Genomic DNA, 25,973 nt, shown 5'->3' on the forward strand with positions numbered 1-25,973 from the left:
TTGCTAAGGCACATTGTACGATTTTGATCTGGGATCAGCAACAGTAGTGTGGGGCGACTATTGTATAGCAGGGCTATTCTGGCTGTAGTGATAGTAGAAGGGTGCAGTGACTAGCATTAGGTAAGGTCTAGAGGCTAGTATAGGCAGGGCTAATGTAGCAGCAGCAATAGAAGTCTGGTGCAACTAGAGTAAGGCAGCATCAGGTAAAGCACAGCAATTGGTATAATGCAGGGTTAAAGTAGCAGCAGCAATAATAATCTGGTGCAAGCTAGAGTAAGGCAGCATCAGGTAAAGCACAGCAATTGGTATAATGCAGGGCTAACGTAGCAGCAGAAATAGTAGTCTGGTGCAGCTGGTGTAGGGCAGGGCTGTTATGGCAGCAGTGGTAGAATGGTGCAGTGGCTAGCATCTAGTGTAGGCTTGATAGGCATAGCAGCTAGTGTTAGGCAGGGCTGGGGTAGCAGCAGCAATATTGGAGTGGTGCAGCGGTTAGCATCATGCGAGGTGCATCAATTATCAAGGGACATGGCTGGAGTATGGCAGCACTCATGCATATCAGTAGCAGTGGTATGACATAGCGACTTGGCATTCGGTAAAATACAGCAGCAAACAACTGGTGTAAGGCAGGACTAATGTAGTAGTAGCCCCAATAATAAGGCACAGCAATTTAGAAGATTAGTTTAGCAGGGTGGAAGCTAATGCCGTGGCAGTAGTGTAAGGCAGTGCTGGTATGGTGATAGCAGCAGTCGTGCAGCACGTTTAGCATGAGGAGCGTCTGGTGAGGTAAGTTGCATGAGAATACAAAGTGAGCAGCTTTTAAGGGTTCACGGTCTCAGAATTGGCGGGTGTGCTTACCGAAGTGCCCACAATGGAGTTCGGTTGGGCGGCGGCGAGCGGAATGTTGCGCAGCTGTAGTTGTAGATCTTGCGCGTGGGGGTAAGGTGTAGGGCTTGTGGCCCTGGGCACATAAGGCACCAGACAGGCACACGACAGGCTTCGTGCCTTGGAAGGTGTGCCTTTGCTGGTGGGCCGGCGTTCGCCTGCCGGCTTGGGATAGGCTCCTAAGAAGGGCAGGTTGCCCAATCACGACGATCTACGAGGCAGAGGTAGGGAAGTTGTGCTGAGTTTAGAGTAGGTTGCAGGGGTCGGCCATTTTGGAGTGCCAGGTCCTCATGGCAGGCAATGGCAGCCGTAGGTAAAAGATAGGCAGAAATTCAGTTTTAGCGCAATTTCGAATCTGCTTAGTGCTACAAGCACGCTTGTGGATATTTATACTGCAGAATGGCGTATTTTTTTTTTCGGGCTCCGTGGTAACAGGCTGCAAATGTGGGTAGGCAGCTGGGTAAGGCCCACGGCCTACCTTAAGGCTGAGTGTACTCCGCTAGAGCCTATGCTGCCACGGCAGCTCTCTGGTCTGGGGTACCCATCAGAGACATTTGCTAAGCGGCAACATGGGCAGTACCCCACACTTTCACCAGGCACTACTGCTTACACCAGCAACACGCTGAGGATGTGCAGATGGGACGGGCAGTCCTTCAACGACTGTTCAGTAAGGTAAGCCCTGCAGTTTCCGGGGTTGTTTCCTTTCTCTACTTGAAAATGTATTCTTTTCATATTAAAGCAGACACTTTCTAAAGTATCTAATCTGTGTTTGCTTGGCTTCCACCTCCAAACATCTATACTGCTACAAAATCTATTCACAGCATTAGAATCCATGAAAGATCCAATGCTGGAGAAGGGACTAGTTTCTTACCTGTAACTCCATTTCTCCAGCGTTGGTATCTTTCATGGATTCACTTGGGCCCTCCAGCTAACACCCTTCAGGCAAACATCCTCTTTGAGAGGTATCCTCCAGCTGGACTGGTTAAAATCTGAGGGGAAGCTGCTGGGGCAGAGCTATACACTCAACGTCACATTGGTGGGTACCAAAGCACACACAACGATGTTGATGGGACACTCAAGGTGTCATTTTTTTCCAAAGTTACTGGGGTTTCTCAGCCTGACGACAGGGAATGTTCACAGCATGTGAATCCATGAAAGATACCAACACTGGAGAATCGAGTTACAGGTGAGAAACTACTCCTGTATAGTGCCTACCACTGGTATGGGCATACATTTTTGGCTAAGGAGTGAGGCCGTTACTATCTACACTATGCTCTGCTATATGTTCTGTTTAACCAGAGTACTTCTTTTTCTGGATCATTTTTTATGTATGACCTTATAATAAAGTGTATATTTGTACAGTATAAGAGTGTGTGGGATGTTCCTGTGTGGTGTCTTTAGAGACTACGTGTACTTTCCTGCTAACCTCCCTTCCTTCCTAAAGTTAAGCCTGACTGCTCTGCTACGATTATCATTAGAGAGTTTGGTCTTTCTTTTTGGGAGACGAACTGTTCCACAATTTGGTGAGATGATTGCACAGTACTCCTCCGGGGGTTGTGCAAAAACCTCCCTAAAAATTCAATTGGCAATTAGAGATTTCTTTCACTTTTCCTAGTAAACAAAATGAGAGCAAGGCTGATGGATCTCACAACAGGTTTTCTTGTTGTCCCCACCACCCCCAAGGTCAGCTTGGGCACCGTGTGTATCAATGAGTGCATTTCCACCATTTTTCAAAAGAGGCCAGGCAATGATGAGTTAGCTGAACAGAATGTAAACCGGTCATTTTGTATTACGAGGGCTATATAGAAACCGGAGAGTATGTGCATTGTGAACATATTGTAAACCAGCAATGATGTGTCTTTATTCTGGAAATGGAACAAGAGGTGTCAAATGCTCATATTGGAAACAGGCAATCATCCAGGTAGATAATGTAATTTAGAAACTGAACATAATGTTAAATGTGAATAATGTGTTTAGTGGGTATGCTATAAACTGCCAATTATGCGCTAAGTAGGCATAACGTAATGTAATATTTAGTCTTCAAAATATGTGACATCTTAGAGTGGCAATGACACTTTGATGTACTACTGCACTATTCTTTCCACCTCCCTTCCTAATTTACCCTTCCTCCTCCCTCTGTTCTCCCTTCTCCTTATTAGATTCTCACATGGAGAAGAATCTGGCCCCAGGACTGACGTTAACCGCCTACACTGAGATAGACTGAAACCTCTCATTAGGAACACTCTAATCACCATGACCTCTGGGACTGCACAGGTGCAGCAGAAGATTGTAGAATACGAGAAATTCATCAACGAGGTGCTCAAACGAGACTTGGAGTAAGTACACAACTTTGTCGAAAGGATAAAGAGGGGCGCTTCATGCAGCATTAGATGAAATGTCTCTGCCTGAGAGAGTTCTGCTGTTTGAATCTCCCGCTACAAAATATGTCTTAAGTCAGTAAGTAAGGGCACTTCCAAACCAATCCAAGACATCAAGAATTGCCCTTTGTGAGGGGTCAGAAATGAGAGGCGGACACAAAGTTGTAATGTATTTAACATTAGACATCTTTATTAAAATAAAGGGGTTGGATAAAGGCCTTTATGTCCCTATTCTGAGAGGGGTTTCCTACCTAGGAAACTAAAACTAAAGATCAGTCTGTCTCGTCAAAATTATTAAATCAGTCTTTGTGTCCAAAACGTATCCGACACTCACACTAAAAATGAACAACCAAATGTGTAAGGTAAATGTGTCTGTTTTAGATTCACCAAAAAGTGTGTGGAAAAACCAAGTATGTAAAATCCGGCAAAACATTCCTTGGAATTAGGGGGTGGTTGCCTTCCCCTGGATTATTTCAGGTAGGACAGCAAGAGTGTCTGTCCCAGCAATAGTTCCCTAGGAGTATTAGAAATGTCTTTTTCCCCAGCGAACTTTCTCAAGAATGGCAAAGGTGTCTCTTCTACACAGTAACTTAGGGATGATCTCCTGGTATACACACCTGCTAGGAATCCTTCAGAAGCTTCTTTAGATCCCCTGGTATACTCTCCTGCCAGGTATCTTTTCGCAATGTATTTTCCTTTCATATATTTTAACTGGATTTCCTGGAGTACTCCCCTGCCAGGAATCCCCATCTGGGTTTGTAGATCCCCTGGTATACTCTCCTGCCAGGTATGTTTCTCCTAAAGGCTCACTGCCTGATTTCACCAGGACCTCTTACAACATTCTGTTTCAGTATACCACAGTTGTAGTCCTCCCTGTTTTATACTTCACTGGCTTTAGGTACTACTTGTTCCAACTTTCCCCATGTTGGCATCTCATATATGGAGACTTGTTCAAGTTCTGTCTGTTAACTTCTTCACTAGTATTCATTTGCTTGTTGCAATAATTTCTATTTTTCTTGGTTGTTATTCAAAATAGGTTCTCAAATGTTCATATACCTGTCGGCACGTCCCGTTGGTCCCCAACACCTTTGGGCAGACTCGCCAGTGTTTGGTGGGCTTTTATGACCTGTGACTTGTGGCAGTGGGGAAGTTTTCACTCTCGGAAGGCATTGCCCGCTCTGCAGACCCTCGTTCAGTTCTCCTGCCGGCTTCTCATTCACTTGCCGGTAGAACTGTTGCTGTTTGACGCAACCACGTCCTGACCGCTTTGCTGCTGCGGCCGGTTGCTCAGCGGTCCTCTAACGGTATCCGCTGTGCTTTTCTCTGTCGCACGTGTCTCTGGTAGGTTAGCATGGTCCACCCCTGTGCGTCTACTTCTGCCTTCGGTTCTGCTTCCCGCTTCACCCGCTCTGCTTCATTTTTCTTCACCTTCCCTGTTTAATTTAAGGTGTGCACCATTTTTAAACGTCCTGTGCAGCTGATTTCCATTGTAACAACTAGTCTGAAAGTTTAGCGATTTTTAGGTCCTTTTAAAGTTATGTTGTTTTGGATTTTTGTTTAAACTAAAAATATCAGCGAGAGGAGATGTTAAATGTTTATATGAGGTATGAATGATATTCAGCTCAGAATGACAGTATGCCATAAGCAGTTTAGGTGTTAAAGTCCTTCCATCAAATGGGGAGGGAGTACTGTGTCTCTCCCAATGGAGTTACCACCTCCTCCTGATGGCCATCCCCTCCCACATGCTCCTCCCTCATAGTACCACCCCCAGGGTCAGGATCCGGTAGTGGCTGTCGTTCCCTGGCCATGTGGGGGGAGACCACCACCGGGGAATCGCTGATGACTCTGCAGGATTCATCACATAGAGTACCTACTAAAAGTACTTGTGAGCAGAGAAAAATACAAGCATGCACCAAAAGAAACCAATGTATTGTAGGTCGGACACAGGAGACTGGCAACTGTATATCATTCAAAGGGTCTCACTGTTATTAAAGTGAAGAAAAAAGTCCTCACCTAGCCCTACATCTGAGGTGGAGGTTCCCTAATCTAGAAAATAACAAAAAAGGATGCATTTCAGGTAGTCTTATTTAGATCAACATTTTCCTCGGTCCTTACACTTGAGTAGCAAAGCTAGCTATTTAAGTTACCCTGTTCAATGAAAGCACAGCTCGCCCTGCATTAGTCTCTTGTCTTCAGAGTTCTCGCCACACTCTTTTCTTTGTTCACTGCAAGATCGAAGGGGCTAATGGAAAGAGAGTACAGCAGTATCCATCTCCTGCACTCCAAGTGCCAAAGGCCTGTATGGGAGTGCTAGATAAGAATGGGGTTTTCTTTTTCAAATAATTGCAAACTAGAAGTAATTAGGATAATACCTTTTATTAAGATAACTATATCTTGTCTTGCAAAGACCAGCATGTGTTAACTTTAAGACAGTCATGCAATTCCATTCCTGAAAATGTAAGTTGTTACATAATGAATAATTGCTCTATTGCTACTGTAAAACACTGCATTGTGTTCATGATTTGCAGCAAAGTTAAGGTTATTATATCTGAATCGCATAGTGTCAACTATATTTAATTTTGTCGTCGAAGATGCATCATGTTGACAAATGAACACGTTTGAAAATGTACATGATCACCAACCAAATGCTTTTGATGGCAAACCTAGTTATGTGACCTGCTGGATGCATACACCTGTGCAACCAGCGCTCAATCCATGAGTTGATACTATATTCCTTCTGTGAAGGCATCATGAAGGACGCAGACAACAGATTCATCTTTCCTAAAAGCGAACATTTATTACTTGAATGTCAGGATGGAGTAATGCCTAACCTGCCCTATAGTAAGGTGGGATTTCCCTGCCTAAAGAAAATAAGCATCGTCTGGGTCATAAAGTTCCACTCGGAAGTCTGTTTGTGTCCAAAACCTATACTTGCCCTCACAACTAAAGATGTTCAATGTGTAGGGATGTCAGCAACCAAATAAACGGTGTTCAAAATAATGTTCTGACTTCTTCCAGCTCCTGGCTTGCTTTCAGCCTTCTCAAACAGTTCCACAAAAATGCCTTGGGGTTCCCTACCCTATGTTCAGCACAGTTCTCTTGACTTTCAATTCAAAAACAGGAAAGCTCGATCCTACTGCGGTCTTGCAAGTGAAGATGGGCACTCTGAGGAAGTTATTGTTTGTGGATCTTAGTGGGTGAGATGGGGTATATATCTCCACCCGGCGTGATGGGTAGGCTGGAGCAGTGTTGTGGTGCTAGGGCATGCGGGAGGGCATTATTTTGGATAGTTTGTAGGGTGCACAAGTTACATTCAGAAGTACCTGCAAAGAGGCCATTGCAATAGTTCAATTCGGCCCTGGTGATGGCTCTAGCTATGGCGAGGCGGTTGGTTGTGGTGAGGAAGGGTTTTCTGGCATTTAGAAGTTTGGCGGTATAGGCAGTAGAGGAGGCAATGATGTTGACATGGTGTGAGAGGTCAAAGGTAGCATCTAGGTAGATTCCCAGGGTCTTGGCTGTAGTTGAAGTTTGGATCGAGTTGCCATCAATGTCAAATGCTTTGTAAGCTGGATCCATATTGCAGAGAGTGGTGTGCGATGCTACAATGAGGATCTCGGTGTTGTCGTGGGGTTGCCATCCAGTTCTGGGCAATGTCGTAGACTAAATTGATGGCTGCAATGTCAAGGTGGTAGATACCTGAGAGAGGGAGGAGGATTTGGGTGTCGTCGGCATAATTTCTGTAGGATATGCCGAGGGCATCCAGGTGATCAAAAAGGGGTTTAGTATACATATTATACAAGGTGGGGACTTGGACTTCCTTGTCAACACAGGTTTTCCTTCTGCAGCTGTGTAATTAGTGTATGTACACTTTTGTATTACGTTGGCAGTATTTGATTCTGCCAATATGTGACTTTTACACACTTCACTTTGTGGGATTTCTCCTTCTCACCACCTTGCTTTCACACTATCCCATAGTGCTTCTCAAATGCTTTTCACTCCCCTCCCAGGCTTTCATTAATAGCTTCGACTTAATTAGTACTTTTGTTCAGTTCACAAAGGCTTTCCACTTGGTTTCAATGCGTTTGGAAATTTATACCACTCTTCTTTCACTTGTGCAGTATTTCATATACATTGTACATTCCTTTCATTAGTTCGGCATTCAATAACTCAGTAATACATTAGTTCGGGTTTCAATATTTTCTCCTTTCGTCTCCAGATCCATTTGTTGGAGCTCCCCGGCATGAGTGATCGCTCCCTTTCACTCACTGGTGCGACCGCTTCTCTGGGTGCTTTGGCTTCTCTCTCTCTTTCTCGCGCTCTCCTGCGCTTTTTCTCTCGCTCTCCTGCGCTTTTTCTCTCGCTCTCCTGCGCTTTTTCTCTCGCTCTCCTGCGCTTTTTCTCTCGCTCTCCTGCTCTTTTTCTCTCGCTCTCCTGCTCTTTTTCTCTCGCTCTCCTTCTCTTGTTCTCTCTCGCTCTCTTGTTCTCTTTTCCTGACTTTCCTGCAACTGACGGCGGTGTATGCAAGACTTCTGTGTCCCCCACTGCCAACAGGGGACACACTGCACATGGCTCTGCAGAGCTCTTGAACCTCTCAGGGCCCACTCTGGCCTCAGCATCTTTCTGGCTGCCCTGCAGTAAACGGGCCCTTCTTCTGCCTGCTCCACCTCGGGTTGCCTGCGCTCTCCTGCCCAGCTGGATCTCTCTGTGTCTCTTTGACACAAGTTAGTCATGTTTTTGGTTAAAGGCCTTCATTGAAAAGAAAAGGGTTGGGAAAGGCCTCTCTGACCCTGCTCGAAGACGCATTTCCCTACCTAAAACCAAAAATGAATGATCAGTCTATGTTGGGATGTTGAAATCAAAACCTTCCTTGTGTCCAAAAGTTGTATTCTGACCCTCACACTATAAACTAAACTATAAGGTGAAAAACGGAAATGTGCTTAACCTTAGATGATTGCAAAAGAGTTTGTAAAGGTAGAATAAACAGCTCCAACACAAAGGTTCTACAGGAGTGAAAAGTCTTGGTTCCAAGGGGTGGTTCCCTTCCCCCTGAATTCTCCTCAATACAAATTATTGTTGGTCTAACAGTTCTTTGGGTCGTTCTTGGCCCACAACAGTACTGTTATTTACAAAGCTATTTTGCCTTGTTATGTTATGTTAATTACATTTGTACCGCGCCAATGCCCGAAGGCATCCAGGCGCCAAGCAGTTGGGAGAGAACCCAATGATGAACCAAGACTAATAATTATTCCTTGTAGATCCACTTCTTTCAAAAGGTACCTTTTTGTCTGATAAACACAGTTCTATATTTCTTCTCATCACTTGTTGACTTGCTGTGGCCTGGTATACTCCCCTGCCAGGACTTCTCATTCACTTGTGTTTGCCTGATACGCTCTTCTGTTAGGACTGCTTGTATTCACACTGATCATGGCCTGATATATTCTTCTTGCCAGGTCTTCTTGTAACCACAAACAATTATATCACCTGTTTACTCTCCTGCCAGGAGTTTTTATATTTACACATTGTTCCTCTTATGACTCCTTGTATACTTGCACCTGCCTGGTATACTCCCCTGCCAGGACTATTTATTAGTTCACATAGTTCCCCTTTTCTTTTTTTACACTTTCACAGTCTTGCATACACTCGTTGGTCTAGTATATCTCCTTGATACATCATTCGATTTGAATTTCCCACATCTTTTTCTTCCATACAATCATATCTTGTTAAGGGCCTTATTGGCAATCAACTTTCTTGTTTCTCATTCCGATTTGGCTTCCCCATCTATTTGTATTTCCTACAGCCATATCTTGTTGGGGTCTTAATTGCAATATGGTTTCTTGTTTCTCATTCATTCTCTTTACTGTGTCTCCTTTTGTGGCTATAATGATCACAGTTCGTATTTGCCATTTCTGGCCCCGTTCATGCACAAGCAGCAAATGTGTACCACTAGCTTTCGCTTCTGGACTGCTCTCGCTTTGCTCTGGTGTCTCTCGCATCCTCGTCTCAGCACGCCTGTCTCAATCCAGGTCCCGGAAGGTAAAACACTGCTTTCTGTGGTTGTTGCATGACCAGGAGTCTTCCTCTGCCTCCTGGCGTGTCTGCGGCTCGACCTGCAGCATTTCTCTCTCCCCTTCTGGTGACCCACTCGCCACACCGGTTGCTTCTTCCAGGCCTCATGAGCCGAAGGACATGTCTTTTTCCAAGAAGCAGCATCCCCCATCACTTGGTCTCCAGTCTTTAAATCTCCTGTGTACAGGTGCACTTTAAAAACAACTAGAACTCTCATTGAGCTTGGGGCTCCTTCCATTCTGCATTGCTCTTTCCCTCTCTGCGTCCCAGTATTTGGGTGATTGTGGGAAAAGATTGTTGTCCGGTGATTTATATTACTTGAAAAGGCACTTTCAATAGTTTCAAATTATGTATCAGTTCTATATGGTGACTATGGAACTGGAAAAGGTTGTGTTGGATCTTCCACATTTTAGACCAGGGATGGAAGTCTGACCAAGAGAGCTATGGGAAACGATTTCTCTAGTTTCCAGAAAAGGGGTTGTAGATTAATGGGCGTAGGCCATGAGGGTATTGGGTATAAAGGGACCTTCAGCAGCAAATGGGGGATACCATGTCTCATCCAATGTAGCCATGACCGCTCCCCGCAGGCTGTCTCCTCCCATGTGATCCTCCCTCATTTAGCCACCCCTAGGGTCAGGATCAGGTAGCGGCTGCCATTCCCTGGCCACATGGGAGGAGGTTACTGCCGGGCAACTGGTGATGACTCAATTAGATTCATCACAGTGGCAGCAGTGTGCCAAACCTAGTGGGTTTGTGGTAACATGCACCCTTTTACAGAAAGCACATTTATATTTATTGTCATTCATTGAAATGGGTTGAGTGCATTTCTCTTTGCAATACCTGACTCCTATCACTAATTTCTTACTTCAGCTGCGCACAAAACCTCTGTATTGTTGCTCATTTTACTTCTTGGATACAAATAAAAAAATATTAGTACAACATTACTAATCACATCAGTTTGTTTGCTATTCAAGAAAACTTTAATTAGAAAACTCTGCTAATTATTCTTTGAAAACAAATTTGTGCTTTGTCCTTTCTTGCCTTGTGCTGGTGGTGCCCGACTCCTCCTCAAATGTCTCTCTCAAATTCTGTTCTCCTGGGATTGCAGGCCTTAGCCTTCTCATACAGGTAAAAAACAAAGTTCAAATGTCTCTTGATTTTGCTCCTTTTTTTCAGGCCCATGCCTGTTCGTACACTTCAATACAAAGCTCCTTGACTTTATACACAAAAGGGGACTCCTGACCCCTCTCAGCAGTGCCTTGTTAAAGATAAAAAGTTTGCTCTTCAAGGGTTCAATTTGACTCTGTAAATCCTTCATCTCAAGTTGAACCCTTTTGGGGTTTTCGGTTACTCTGTTTTCTTGTAACTCTGTGGGTTATTGGATTCTGGTTCTCCCCCTCTGGTTGTTTCTCTTGTTCTCTGGTCTCTCGCAACCCCTCTCAGGTTATTGGGTTCAGGTTCACCCCTCCAGGTGTTTCTCTTGCTCCCAGTTCTATGATTACCCTTTGTGGGTTATTGGTTTAGGACTCACCTTCTTGGTGTGTGTGAGGAAACCAATGGTGTCATCACTTCTTTCCCGGTGGTAGCCTCTTACCATGGGGCCAGGGGACGGCAACCGCTACCTTATCCTGACCCTGGGGACGGCTATATGAGGGAGGATCAAATGGGGTGAGGCGACCTTTGGGGAGATGTGATGACATCGGACGAGACATGGTATCCCTCCTTTTCTTTTGAGGATACCTCCTTCATTCCCATGCCTTAATGGCATATTATCAGACCTCCCCACAAGTAATCAAAACCTGTCTTGCCTTCCAAGACTCCTAAAACTACCTTCCAATACTTGGCACACAAGTCATCAAGAACTGACCACTGAGAACACTGTCCCAGACTATGCATACAAGTCATTAAAAACTGACTTGCCTTTCAAGATTACTGAGAACGTTGTCCCAGACTTTGGATACACGTTATCAAGAACAAACTTGTTTTCCTAAATGCGAAAGTACTGTGGCAAAAACAATGCACCAAGCGATGCAGATTACTGAAGACGAAGAGCGCAAGCCGCACTTTAGTTGTTGCAATAATTTACCTGATGCCGGGAGATTTTTAACAGTTGAACCAGCTGATCATCAGACGCTGGCTGGAGAACTAGCCACCTCTCGGTTCTGACCGAGGGACTGCAGCGCTGGTATGAGGTCCATGAAGCCAATCGGCTCATCGAGGAAACCAAGGGAAACTGTCGGGAAGCCACGGTACGCTGCGGGGATGCCCGAAGCAGGAGAATTGCTCAAGGCAACGTAGAGCTGCTTCCCCACCGTTCGACCCTGGAGTGATGAACAAGCAGGCAAACGGGAGCCGCAAGAGAAACAGAAGCTGCAGCGCCGAGGCGGCACAGGGGAGAGGAACGCTGAAAGCCACAGCACGCATATCGCAGAAGAACCTGCACATGCTGTCAAGTACCAGTGAGTCCACCCGAGGGAAGCAGGGAGACCGGGGTGCATTGGCAAGCATGCCAAAAGCCTATAAATGATGAATGTAATATACACACGAAAGTGCTATTGAGTATCATTTAAAGAGACAGAACAAAGCCAAGATAAGAGACTGTCAAGTTTGTAAATGTACAAAGTGCATATATAGGGGAAGCCATGGCAGGATAGTACACCAGGCAGACTCAAGATAGAAGAACATTCCTTTGAGAAAAGCCATGGATAGAGACTATACCAGGCAGATACAAGTTACAAGAGGAACGCTATGGCAAGGGAATATACTAGGTAGCCTCAAGCCGCAGAATAAAAGCCTTGGCCAGAGAATATACCAGGCAGATTCAAGCCACAAGGGAAACACCCTGGTAAGAGCGTCTACCAGGAAGATTTGAGTCACGAGAGAAAAGCCCCGACCACAGATTATATCAGGCATATTTAAGTTACAAGAGAAAGGCCTGACATGAGAGTATACCAGGCAGTTGCAAGTGTGCTTGCATAAGAAAACCCTAGCAGAAGAGTATACCAGGTGGATACAAGTACAAGTGTGTTCAATGGGAGAAGGCCCTGGTAGGGAATAGTAACTTGGCAAGGACAAGTTGAACAAGTGAGTTTAAAATATCTCATCTAAAGAGATCCTGAGAAGAATACATCAGGATTAGAAAAGGCAGTGTTGAAGCCTATTTAAAAGGAGCCAAAACCTATTGGGAGCATACACCAGCTATCCTATCAAGACCTAGTCTTAACAGCCAAGTTGTTTTGTGTACCGGTTATGTTGTTGAGCAAGAGAAACTTAAAGAACTAATATTCTTGAAAATATAAAGCAGAGTGAATAGAAATCCTGGGGAAGTGTAACCACCCTCTGGATCAAGGAACTCTACCCTCCTGGAACATTTCGTTTAGAGTTACATATTTCCTTTTGAACATTTGTGCACTACTCGAGGCCAAAGACATTTTCCCTTTCCACCTTCGAATTGATTTTTAGGGCCAGAATAGTACTTTGGCCACATCTGGCAGACCCTTTGTTTTGTTTGAGGTAGGGAAGCGCCTCTTAGTGTAGGGACAGAAAGGCATTTCCCCAAACCCTTTTTGTCAATAAAGGTTTATGGCCAGAATCCTAAGTCCTCTGTGTCTGTGTCTCATTCCTGGTTCCTCACAGGCTTTTCTCTTGCTTTATGGTATGTTATAGTCCCACACAGACGCTCCGATACTTTAGTTGGTTTCTTATTGCTGTGTTACTCCCTTTTGGAATGCCCTGCCCCCTCTCCTCAGAGTGACCCACGCGCCTGCTTTTTTGCAGTGTTATTCTGCAGGGGAGATACCAACTACTGGAGCCCCCCCTAATTATAGTGAACAGGGAACTCTGAGAGGTTAGCCAAACCCAATCAAGCTAGGCTTGGCAAGTGGTCAAGGCTTAGTTTCAGGAGAGGTGAGTGAGTGGGGGCCAGGGGGGGAGGTGTCAGGGGTCCACACAGTAAAATACACAATGATTCTGCTTACACAGCTAAGTACAAAAATACTATATTTATTATAGACTCTTAAACGCACTATAAAAATGAATCGAGCAGGTAATATTATCACACAGCATTCTATATCTAAAACATATATACGAAGGTGGCATAGTGGTTGCTATAAACTTTTATTTTGTTCAAAATCTATCCCTAATGCCAAGAGGAGTTTTCCTGCCTCAAATAATAAACTAAGGAGACTGTTATGATTGTGAAAATTCATCCACTGTTGTGTCAAATCCTATTTCCTTCCCTTACACCTATAAACAACTAAGGATAACGTCTCTGCTGGTCCAGAAGAATGACTCTCTTCTTCTGGACAGAGGATTTAAAAAGTCTCTTGCAAATGTAACCGATGGAGGGTCTACCTTCCCTGGTTCCTTGGCTTCTCAATGCTAGGAGGTAATGACTCCTTTCCCCTGGCTTTCTTCTTAGGTTTTCTTGGGTGTAGGTCTCAGACCCCATATGGCAGACCTGGTTCTCTCCTTCACCAGATACTGAGATGAAGAAGAGGGATGGTGCTTCTCTTCTGGAAATACCTGGTTCACTATCCTGCCGGGTATTCATCTGGTTTTTTGCCTTCCCCTGCTGTTCGCATGATTGACCTGGTTCACGATCCTGCCAGGCACTATCTATCACTCTACTCTGTGATTTGTAGCTACTGCTGCTTTCCGGGTCCCAGACTCTTCTTTTTTCGGCTTTCCCCAATCCTTTCTACTTGCCAGCTTCTTCTTAGCTCCCTTTCGTCCGTTTGGTAACCTGCATATCTTTTGACTTGGTCCACGTAGGTTCCGACCTCTTCTGGGCGTCTGTTGTTGAGCAGCTGCTTTTTCCAGCTCTCAAAGCTTTTCATCATGTGTGGCGGCTCTGCGGCGGCTCTGCGGCTTCCCCGTTTCTGAGTGGCGCAGTTCTTCTTCCATGCTCTTCCCCAGCTTCAGTGACTCCAGAAGCCACACTCTGCCAGCTTGGTAAGTGGCCATGCCACTCTGTCCGCTTCGGAGCGCCCCGGCTCAGCATCCCGGTCTACGCTTCTCCTTCCCGTCTCGCTCTGCTTCTCGCAGTTCCTATGGGGAGCGCTTGACCACATGTTTGGTTCGTCTTACCTTTTTGAACCACGACTACTTATAGATTGTTCATATTGAGTAGTCCGTTACTGTCGGTTCTGCGGTGTGCTGTATATCATTCTGCACCTATTCTTAGTCTCACTTAAAACATTGTTGTTCCCTACTGGGTTAGTGACATTCTTCATCTTCCGAGTTTTGTTCAAGGATTCACATGGGTAGTCCTTGCTCTTCCTCGTCTTACTATAAGGCAGTGAGATGTAATGGTCTACCTTACACATGTAGATGGAGGTATATGGGATTATGTTGCCCTGCATAGGGTAAGAGGGTGAGGGAGGTTGTAAAGGGGTGGGTGGATACTGCGTTCTGCTAATGTGTCGTCCCTTGTCTCATACTGGGTTTTCCTGCCACAATGTACCACCCCCAGGAGGACTATTGGAATGTGGCTGCAGTGCCCTGGCCCCATGGGACGGGTCCCCCTCCTATAGGAGAAGGGACGACGTCTAAGGATTCGTCACAACAGTCACCTTCAGTTATAAAAATGCACACAAATTACTTATATGCCTGAAAGGAAGATAAGTAGTTATGCATTAGGAAAAGTAGTGCACAGGAATAGAGGCACCAACGTCGAGACCAATCCTTAAGTTGAATGTGGCCCTGTGCTCAAAAGTCACAAAGTTCCATTATGAGAGGGGACAAAGTTAGGAAATGTTCCTGTGATAGTGAACATTTTTTCAGAAGACTTCTCAAGGCTTTTACAGTTAAGTAAGGTACATTTTCTATCTCTTAGAACAGCTTTTTAAGTAAACATTTAAAAACGGAGAGAATGGAATGAACAAAGGTTTATTATAGGGGAGACTGGGGTGGCTGTAACTATTGCAATTACTCACCACCCTTGCTCGAGTTTCCCAAATGACGTGACAGGTCGACTGGGAGTCGCTGGAGGTAGGGTTTCTCGCCGTTGGATCCAGCAGAAGATCACCAGGAGCTGCGGGGTGCAAGGAAGATTCTGGTTGGGTCCAGGAGCTGAGTACAACCGTCTTCGATAAAGAAATGCATCAGGCACTGATGCATGCCTCTTCCAGACATTCTACCATATAGAGGGGATCCGGTTCCAGCGCCATTCACTGCACACTGGCGACAGCAGGCGTCTCTCCAGTAGCAAATAAAGACTGTCTTCCAGAACCGGATCCCTTGATGTTAGGAAGCTGAAACCTGTCAGCAAGGCAACTTGTAGGACGGGCTGGCAACTACCGAAGTTCCAGGTGAAAACACAGAACGCTGATGCTTCTGGCGCGGTACCCCAATTCAAAGCTGGTCAGTCCACCGGTTTGCCCAGGGACACTTCAGAAGGCTCAAAGCTGCAGGAACGCGAGAAAACATTGAGACTGGTTGGTCCTACCAGTCCAAGGGCCGAAGCAATGACTATGGCCTTCTCAGATCAGGTAGTCCAGAAGGGCCTCACCTGGACAGTTACAGGAAAGGGTCCCAGGCCTCTTCAGGGGTCATCTTCGGTCTTCAGTCGGCAGCACGGCTAAATAGGATTTTTGGCTCAGTTGCTGAATGATCTCCTGGAATGGCTGCAGGACTCCCTTTCTTATCATAAATTCAGGTGAGTGATCAAACTCAAAGCTCCAATGATAAGGATCTGCACCACTCACTCTGCCAGCAGTGGTCCAATCGGGGACCACTGTGGTTTCTTTTGTGCATGCGCACTAGACCTTCTGGTACCAGTTTCTGGATTGGGACCAAACCATTACAACCCACTTCCTGGGTCCATACACAAATGACATGCACTAGCCAGCGAAAGAAGCAGCATTCCTAGGTAAATGCACAACCATATTAGGGATTTTCTGAGCTGAGAGGGCTGCAAGAAGGCCAAGAAACAATATGGTCGAAGGACAAGCGAAAAACCTTGTGGCGTGGCCATTTCTGGACACTAACCATGTTTTGTAGCCAGACATGTAAAAAAGCAAATGGGCACTATAAACATTAGGATAAAAATGTAACTGCTGCCACCAGCTAGTCCTTAGGCATTTGGCAGGTCAGAAGAAGGACATAGGCACTGTGATGCAATTTCAGCTGGTTTTATTAAACAATCAAAAGGCCTATCATTCCCTATTTCTATGGGGTATTCCCTGCCTATATAAATAACTAAGGTGCTCAATCGGCAGGAGGTTACCAAAAAAATAAGTCTGCTATCCAAAAAACTACTACTAACTGCCCCTACCACTATACTAGGCAACACCAAAAAAAGGGTCAGGCGAATGTCTCCCTTCTCCTAATTGTCTTTCATAGAGTTCTCCTTTGATTTAAGGATATTGCTAGTAGGCTATTTTTAAATAGTCTGTTGTGTAAGAGGATTCAATTCAACACTACAGCTAAGTCAACGCCTAGTCTAGAATACTGAATGAAAACCCTTATTGATATATCTTTAGGTCCAGTTCATGCGTTCTGGATGACTACCCCTATATAACACCCCTCTCTTGGAATCCCCCTGACCCCACTGAGCCAAGAAGTAGTTCTGTTTTGCAAGTTTAAAAGGTTTATTTGATAAATTAAAATATATATATCACACTTTATAATAAATTAATAATTGAATATCACACTTAATCTGATATGGTAAATATTAACAATGGAGAATCTGGCACTAGCACACTTCTTATAATGACTAATGAGTTGACCTGAAATGGATAAGGTAGCACACTGGTAAATAGGAACAAAAGTATAATGTGGTAGAGGATGCTTTATGTAGCTCAGGTGGATGCAATATTCAATGAATGCAGTACAGAAAATACGCAATATGATTCAACCAGACAATGTAATCACTTTTCTCGGGCTATTCCCTCCCCCCCTCTTTATGCAATGCAAGGAAATGGAAGGAAAACACACAGTCCTCAGAAATGCAATCAACTGTAATTCAGTTCAATCCCAGCAAGCTTACAGAAAACAGATAGGAGTTTTGAAAACACAGGCAATGCTTGGATAGGTGCTGGCAATGAATGAGAAATATGCTAAATTTGCTTTTAATTCCCTTATAGAGGTTCAGGGTGAGTGGTATCTAGTTAATATTAGTCCAGGCTCACACTAGCAATGATGCAGGGATAGTTAACAGGTTAAACGAATTTCTGGCAAATGGAAAGCAAGCAGCAGCAGTTTTTACATGTGAAGAAATTGCAAATCGCGGTAAAATTCGCGGATGCGCCGAGCGCTATTACAAAGGAACCGCAAGGACTATCTCTACCGTTTTGGGGTCCTAGAAAAGCCTGGGATCTCAGCTTCCAAATGAAAGTTATTGCAAGTCTCTAGCCCAAACGGTTGCGGAGATATGAGTAATTTAGTAAAGGTCGTTTTTGGTTTTGTAAATTTTAAACGCACACTTTTTCAAAATGACAAGTGACAAATTTTTGCAGCTAGAATGACAGGTGACAGCTAGGAGGCAGTTCTACTTAGGTTAAATAGATTGAATTAGATGAATTTAAACTAAGAGATGTGTTCTGAGTTTTGCTAAGTACTCACAAGAGATTTTGAACAGGAAAGCGACTTGGTCACGGACTTCAGTCTGGTCAGGTCTTTCCGGGTTCTGCTCACAGCGCCTGGCCTCTGGAACTGCTCACAGGGGTCTGGTCTCTGCTAGGCACCGGTTCTTTGGGTCTCTCTGCTCTGGATAGATTGAAGTCTCTAGTTTGGCTTTCTGGAGTTTGATGGAGGTAAGTATGGATTTTTCCGGCAGAGCTTTCAGCGGCAGATGAAAAATGAATGTCCCTATCTGTCCTGTCTGTCTGCTTTTATGTGTTTAGAATGTGGGTGTGTTCTAGCATCACTGACCCTACCTCTCTCTCAGCTTCTAATTGGTCAAACTTCCATTTCTTACTTGATTGGGGGAATGAAATGAAGTGTCATCATGATGAGGTCTGTTTATGATACAGAGAACCCACCCCTGTCAACTTTACACACAATCTATATCTGACCTAAAAACATATTTGCACAGGTACACATTTGTTTAAAATTACATATACATGGTGTGGCTGAATTTAGCCATGTCTATGTCCAAATCTGCTCATTCTCGGAGCTTGCATTCAAAGAGTGTACATAATTGACTTTTTAACTGCTTTTCCAATTTCCGACATGGACCCAACTTTACATACATGTGTGCAGGGGGTAGGGACATTAACTGATGAAGTTTCAGATTTTTAACATGCACACATTTAGAGTAATATCCACTTTTCCGCTAAAACCCCCCTGAACATACCACCGGTTCCTACCACGTCTTAAACTGTGGGCAGAAAAATCACAAGAATTATGGTATCATTTATAAAATTTTCACATGTCCGCTCTATGAATTATCCCCCTTTTTATAAAACCATATCCTTGCTGCAGGGGTGTGTCTTTTCAGGTCACATGGTACAGAAACCAGTCTTTCCAGTTTCTGCCAAGCCAGCTTGCTTCTCACAGGCAGTGCTCCTCCCAGCTTCTCCAGGAGGAAGCCACTTTTTACGACGTCTGTAATAAAAAACCTTTGCCTGAGTGGAGAGGGCTTTGTTCACTCTCTGGCAGAGCACAGGAAATTCAATTATCAGATAGATGGCATATCCTTAGCCTGGGCAGCAAAAGGAAGGTTGGCCTGGGAACACAGTGGTGACTCAAGTTTCACTGCTGATGGGTAGTTGCTAGGCAAAATCAAGTTCCTTAAGCCAGACCTTCAGCTAACTTTTTGTTGCTTTTAAAATAACTTGTAATTTTACACATGCAGCTAGAATGCTGATTCTAAGCGCAAAACTATGACATTTCAACAGTTACAAAGGCATGTGACACCAAACATAGGTCACGCATTTAATTTAACATTTTCGATTTTGGTGGTTTTAAATCCAGTTGTAGTTAGGCTTAAGCTGCTGACTCCATAGCATTTTTGTTATAAGCATTGTTTTTGGGCTCTTCATTTCCCAGATTTTGTAGGCACACAAAACTCCATTCTGCCAAATGTCTGCTGGTGTTCAGTGAATATTTTGCACATGTTGCAAGGTTTGAAATAGGCATTTTGCTTGCCTTCAGAAAAACACACAGAGTGGTTTTAAAACGCCGGCTTTTGGATAGTGGTGAGTACTGGTACTGCACCCATTTTTGGGATTTAAGAAATGAATTCCCCACAATTCTAGGTTGCATTTGGCAATCAGCATTGCCATTCCCAATGGTTTCAGACTACTGTGCGGGTAGTCCAATGGTGGTTTTAAAGCGCTTTGAAGCTAACCGGCGCTACTGTTTTTCCTTTGGCAACCCATTTCCCTCATGGCAACCCGGCCTTTCATTCTCGCACTGGTGGGTGGCAAGTGAGGCAACCATTTTGGTGGGCGCACAAACTGCGCAGCTTTCCTGGATTTCAGCGCACATGTGGGTTTTCCGCCATCTTGAATTTTCTAAGCCCACAGCACCAAATGTTGTAGCAGGGTAGCTTAAACGTGGGTCAGGACACCCAACAAGTCCCCCCCACGCGACTGCACTTTGAATTTGAGTCGATGGGGAGTCGCGTGCACAAGGGTTTTGACCCATGCACCGGTCTGTCCGCATAATCTTCTTCCTCTTCTGTAGATGACACAGTTCAGCGTTTTCTTCTCCATCCGGTACTGATCGATCGGTTCTCCTCGCCGGTCCTGATGGGAAGATTGGGCGGTACCCCGGGCCCGTTGCGTCTCTGCTCCCGGTCTCCGGATCGTTCTTCTTGGTCATCCTTCATGGTTTCATCTCTCCTAGGATGATAAAGCAAAAGCGGCAATATCTACTCATAGACGTTTTTCCACCACTGTTGAGGTAGTGGGGCAGCATATGCATTTTATCATAACGAAACATTACATTCTTATTTTGAGAAAAAAAAACAGTATAACTAAGAGACAGTTTCATGCAAATCACAATATTTTAGAGACTAGATGTGGTATGTTTTATGGTTGGAACTGAATTAGTCTGAGACAGTGCCTGCTAGGATTCCAGAGGATTCCTCCAGTTGTTGCAGAGTGTGCCTGGGATGGCAACATTTCAACTGGTTTATGTGGACCCACTTGTCTTCCCCCTCTGCCGAACCGCCTTTGGGGATGCGGATCTTGTAGGCCACAGGGGAGATCTTATCGACGATCTCAAAGGGTCCCTTCCATGTAGGCAAAAATTTGCGCTGCTTGGCCTGGTTCCTTTGGAAGTTGTATAGATAGACCCGGTCTCCCACCTGATATTCCTTCCTGGAAGTTTTCAGGTCATAATGGGTCTTCATGCTATCAGCCGATCTTTCTAGATTCCGCTGAGCATAAGCAAAAGCATGTTGAAGGTGTTTCCTTAAATTCTCTACATACTCATGAGTAGTGGAGGCATTTATCAGTGTCTGCTCTTGGGTCCTATAGAGCAAATGCTGAGGAAGCACCATCTTGCGCCCAGTCATCAACTCAAATGGTGACATTTTGGTTGCAGATGAAGGGGTAGATCTGATAGCCATTAGGACCAGAGGTAATCGGATATCCCAACTTGGCCCAGAATCTGCCACAAACTTCTTTAATATGCTCACAATTGTCCGGTTATATCTCTCTACTGCCCCAGAAGAAGCTGGTCTATAAGCAATATGCAGCTTTCTCTTGACCCCCAGTATCTCCCACATCTTTGTCATTACTTCACTGGTGAAGTGGCTACCTCTGTCTGACTCAATCCTTTGAGGTAGACCAAAACGGGAAAAGATGTGGTTAATCATCAAGGCCGCTGCAGTTTCTGCCTTGCAATTTGGGGCTGGGAGACATTCCACCCACTTGGTAAACAAGCATGTCACGGTCAACATGTACTTATTCCCCCTATCCGAGCGAATCACAGGGCCTACAAAGTCGATTTGTAAATCTGACCATGGCAGTGTCATTCCCCTCTTTTGTAAAGGCGCCCGGTGTGTGAGGGATGATGGCTGAAATTGTGCACACACAAGGCAACCCTTCAGGTACTGGTCGAGGTCCTGCCCCATGTGTGGCCAGTATGCAACCTCTCTTAAGATTTCCAATGTTGTGTGAAACCCCCTGTGACCGGCAGTGGCCGCATCATGGGCGTGACTTAACATCAGGCTTCGGAATGAGGTAGGAACCACCCACTGATCGTGGCCAGCTTTGGATTTCCTTACCAACAAACCGTCTTGGATTCTGAACATTTTTGGACATTTCATCAACACTCTTAGGTCCTCTTTCCCAGTGTAATCGGTATCCGTCAGGGGAAAGTTCTCAGGGTCCTCAAGGTGCTGGTAAAATTTACCAATTATTGGATCCCCCTTCTGAGCGGTAATCAAATCAGCATCAGGGGTCTCCTTACTCCATTGTGCAATTGAAAGGTCGTTGTGAGCATTTGTCTGGGACCTAGTGATTGCAGTGACCTGGATTTCCCCCAACAGGGACTCAATCTCAATTAGATCCCCTTGGATGGCCCCGGTTTTGGCCAGCTGATCAGCTAAGTCATTTCCAGTTTTGTCTGGTCCCTCTACTTTGGAATGACCCTTGATCTTTTTCCAATAGATGGTCATCTCATTCGAGTTGACCAGATCATCAATGTTTTGGATCAACTTCCCATGTTTCAAGGGTTTGTTGTTAGCACATACCATGCCTCTGGTCTTCCAATTAACCAGGTGCTCCACGAACCCGTTCCGTACATAATCCGAATCTGTGATTATGACCAGTTCGTGGAGTTGATGCTGGACAGCAGTGAGGATGGCCTGATGCACAGCCATCAATTCTGCCACCTGACTACTTCGGGGACCAATTTTGTATCCAGCGGAGGGTTCTGGGGACTCATTCACCCATGCATTCCCTACGCCGGCCACCAGTTCTTTCTCCCCGTTGTTGTCGACATGGTAAGAGCATCCATCCACATACACAGTGGGCATTCCCTCACACTTGTCTTCTTCAAAGACTTTGTGGGGGGAATTAAGGTATGCCTCCATGTTGTCCTTTATTTTTAGACTTTCGTCCTCGAGACAGTTTTCTCTGGCACAATCATGCAAGTCAGCCAGACCTTGCGCGAGGGGACTCTTCTTGTTTTGGCCATATCGGACCTCCACAGGAAAGCCTTGCATTGACAGAATCCAGGAAGTAATTCGGGAATTACTCACATTTCCGGCCCGGATTCTGTCACTTTGGAGATATTGCAGAGGCTGGTGTGGAGTCTCCACTATGATGTGTTCCCCCTGGATAAACGGGCGGTAATTCTTCAATGCCCACACCGTTGCCAGGAGTGCCTTCTCACAATCGTTGAATTTTTCCTCCACAGAGGATAAAGTTTTGCTCGCATAGGAGATTACTTTATTGACCTTGTCATGCTTTTGGTATAATACTGCCGTCAAGCACGTATCAGAGAACCCTGTCTCCAGGAAGAACTCCTTGTTTCTGACAGGGTAAGCTAGGCAAGGCGCTTGTGAGAGGCTTCTCTTGAGTTGTTTGACTGCCTCGGCTTGTTCTGGACCCCATTCCCACTTGACCCCCCCCTTCAGGAGATGAATCAGGGGTCTGGTGATCTCTGCGTAGCCCTCAATGAACTTTCTGCTGTAATTAGTCAGTCCAAGGAGGCTCCTTAGTTCTCGCAGAGTTGTGGGGTCTTTCAGTTTCTGAAGTGCTTCCACTTTCTTTTCCTGGGGACAAAGACCCTGAGGAGTAATCTCATGCCCCAAGAAGTTAACACGGGTTTTACACCACTGTGCTTTCTGAAAGGAAAGTTTTGCTCCGGCGGCCCTCAACTGTGTCAGAACATAACGGATCTCCGCTATGTGTTCCTCAACAGTTGAGCTTTTGATGAGGACATCATCTACATAAGCCAGGTTACCCCTTGCACCCAGGTCGGGCATGGCCTTATGTAGGAAAATATTGAACTCATTACCGGAGTTAAGGTATCCGAAGGGAGTCCGGGTCCATGTGTACTGCTGGCCCCCAAAGGTAAAAGCCAGCTTGTATTGGTCCTCCCTACTGACAGGCACGGTCCAGTATCCATTGGTCAGGTCTATTGCAGTGAATACCTGTGACCCCTGAATCTGGGCCAGCCCTTGGTCAATGTAGGGAAGAGGCCATCGGGAAGTGTGGACCCGTTTGTTGAGCTCCCTGAGGTCAGCGCAGAGTCTCCACTGGCCGTTTGGCTTCAATATTCCCAGCACCGGATTATTGAAGGTGCTGTGGACTGGACGGATTATTCCCCGGGACTCAAGGTTCTTAATTATTTCGGTAAGGGACTCCATTGATGCGAGAGGCAAGCGATATTGCTTCACAAACACAGGAGTCATGCCAGGGTCCGTGGGGATTGTTGTTGTGTGGATGTCAGTGCGACCACAGTCATATGAGTCTACCGCAAAGAGATCTTGGAAATCCAAGAAGACTTGTTTCAACTTTTGCTTTTGTTCCAGAGTCACACAGGCATCAGCTAGGTTGACTCTCTCTTCCACCATCTGCCTGAAGCCTGGAAAGACTTCTGGTTTGGCTATCTCCGCGGCCTCCTCCAGCTGGGTGGAGAAGTCCCTGGTCAGAGTGCTGATTTGGACCGGAGGCTTCAGGTGGGAAAGGCAGCCTTCATGAACCTGGAAAATCACCTCATCCCTCCTGAAGTCACACGTCACATCTTCCTTACCATACGGGCAGGAAGTGTACACCAGGAAGTTCCCCCCATGCCGGGTAAAAATCCTGTCTGGTGTTGTATTGTCATCACTGTCACTGTCAAAACAGTCCTTGGGGATTGGTCCTAACAGTTCATTTACTAAGTCGATGGAAAAATGTCGGTCATCAACCGCCATTCCAATAATGGTGCCTGCGGCTAGAGTAATACTCTTTAAGTCGCTGTTATCCACCTCTATTAGAATGGGGTCATGTTCTATGTTGACTAATGGAGTCGGGTTTACCCCCAACCCTTGCTGTTGGAGAGAAGCATTTAGATGTATGTAAGCATCAGGGTTTTTCAACTCTTGTCCCCTTTTAACTTTCACTTCCAGGGAGAATTGTCGGGTCCTTTCTGGGATGGTGACTTCCTCTTTAACCTGAATTTCAACTGCATAAGGTAGCAATTGAGCTGACCTAAATGCTTTTTCTGGATCATCAAAGCCCATGGGATTATCCGCTAATCGGGACCAAGCTTTGAAGTTTATTAGGTCCAAACTAATGGCAAAGCGATTGAGAATGTCACTGCCTAAGTAAAAGGCGGCAGGGACGTCTCGCACGACCCAACAATTATGGACTATGCTCTTGTTGCCAATGGAGATTTTGAGCATACACCTGCTTGGCAGGAGATGTTTGGAATTAGGTACTTCCAGGTCCATTTCCCATTTGTCTATCAGTTTGAAGGTGGGAATGGCTGGTTCTTTTGGGAGTTGGCGAAACATGGCTTCGCTGATGAAGCTCTTACCGTTGTTCACACACACTCGAGCGAGAACAGAGTCCTTCCCATCATTTAACTGAACAGGGATGAACAACTGCTCTCCAATTTGCTGAATATCAGCCAGGCTCTGAGCTGATTTCACATCTTTCTGGACTATAGGAGTGGGAGTTTCAGATTGTGGATTGGTATAGAATTTCAGAGTGTTTCCTTCCAGCGTGGAGTACCACTTTAGACTGGAAGGAAGGTTGATTTTCAGAAATAGAGAGGACCCCCCATCACCAGTCTGTTGTCCTACTGCTATTACTGTCACGTCTGGAATTTGGCTATTCTGGAAGTGAAATTCTACTTGGTCAGATTTTTGTTCAACCATGTGGCATGTGCCGTTTAAACTAACATGGTTGGCACTCTGTTTTAATTTTATTGGTCGGCTAGTCTGGGTCCAGAGGACCTTGTTTACGCAATCTATTAGGGGTGACAACCTTCTCAGGAGGTCATTCCCTAGTAAACAAGGGGTGCCCTCTGGGGTCACAACTATGACCGGGTGTTTCAACTTGTGTCGCCCGATCTTAATGTCCAAGTCTGCCGTCCCCTCGACGGGAATTTCCTTCCCGTCAAAGTTCTGCAGTTGTCCAGGAAGAGAGGTGAGAGGAATTTGGTAATTCTCTCCCCTTCCTGCATTCAGTTCGTCAAAGGCCCTTCTGGACAGAAGGGTAGCTTGAGATCCAGTGTCCACCAGTGCCGAGATTGTACCCTGCCCCTGTACTTGTACCGGGGCATAATATCTTCCCTCCTTCTCCTCAAGGGGGCACAGATAATGTACATTTTTGGACAACTGGTGGGCTAACTTTCTGGTTTTGGACATTGCTAGCGAAGAGATTTGGGCAGAATTCTGTGGAGAGCCTTGGGAATCTGAAAGAAAAATTTGGCAACTGGAGATCAGAGCCATTGTGGGTTCCCCTGGTTCCGGTTCTGGGCCGCCCCCCCCTTTTTGGAGGCAGTCACCAGGATGGGTTTGAACCAGGGGATTTTCTTGCTGTTGGTTCTGGGATGAGATGGTGGGCGGCGGTAGCTCAGTCTCCACATCTCCCCAGTCTGGATTTTCATCCCTAGGGACCCATTTTTCTTTGGGAGGAGTTCCCCCCTCTCTGAAGGAGAAGATCCTTTTCCCAGGATCCTCTGAGGATCCCTCTCCCTCAAATTGGAAGATCTGTACCTCCTCCTCAAACTGAGTCTGTTTGGGTCTTTTGT

This window comes from Ambystoma mexicanum, chromosome 2q (assembly GCF_040938575.1).
Source record: "Ambystoma mexicanum isolate Mex_15411 chromosome 2q, UKY_AmexF1_1, whole genome shotgun sequence".
Lineage (NCBI taxonomy): Eukaryota > Metazoa > Chordata > Amphibia > Caudata > Ambystomatidae > Ambystoma > Ambystoma mexicanum.